Source organism: Arachis duranensis, chromosome 3 (assembly GCF_000817695.3).
Source record: "Arachis duranensis cultivar V14167 chromosome 3, aradu.V14167.gnm2.J7QH, whole genome shotgun sequence".
Taxonomy (NCBI): Eukaryota; Viridiplantae; Streptophyta; class Magnoliopsida; order Fabales; family Fabaceae; genus Arachis; species Arachis duranensis.
This window is the reverse complement of record NC_029774.3, coordinates 26663859-26664562: the sequence shown is the minus strand read 5'-3', so window position 1 is coordinate 26664562 and position 704 is coordinate 26663859.

Below are 704 nucleotides of genomic sequence, written 5' to 3'. Positions count from 1 at the left end.
TATCCGTGCTGTTACAGAGCATTTGGACCATTTTCACTGAGAGGATGGGATGTAGCCATTGTCAAGGGTGATGCCTCTAGACGATTAGCCGTGCAGTGACAGCGCATAGGACCATTTTCCCGAGAGGATTAAAAGTAGCCATTAATGATGGTGATGCCCTACATACAGCTTGCCATGGAAAGGAGTAAGAAGAATTGGATGAAAGCAATAAGAAAGTAGAGATTCAAGAGGAGCACAGCACCTCCACATGCCTATCTGAAATTCCCACTATTGATCTACATAAGTATTTCTATCCCTTTTTATTTTCTATTTATTATTAATTTTCGAAACTCAAAACCATTTAATCTACCTAACTGAGATTTACAAGGTAACCATAGGTTGCTTCATACCAACAATCTCTGTGGGATCGACCCTTACTCACGTAAGGTATTACTTGGATGACCCAGTACACTTGCTGGTTAAGTTGAACGGAGTTGTATCCACACATAGCCAAGAGCCACAATAATGATTCCATACAACAACAAAGAATACTACATTGATGTGATCACAATTTCGTCCACCACCCACCTACCTCACCATTCAAATTCAAACCACTTTCCCACCCAAACCCACCCTCCCATAGCCGAACCATACCCCTCTCTTCACCCCTATATAAACCCATCTTCAATCCTTCATTTTCACACAACCTAAACACTACTTCTCTC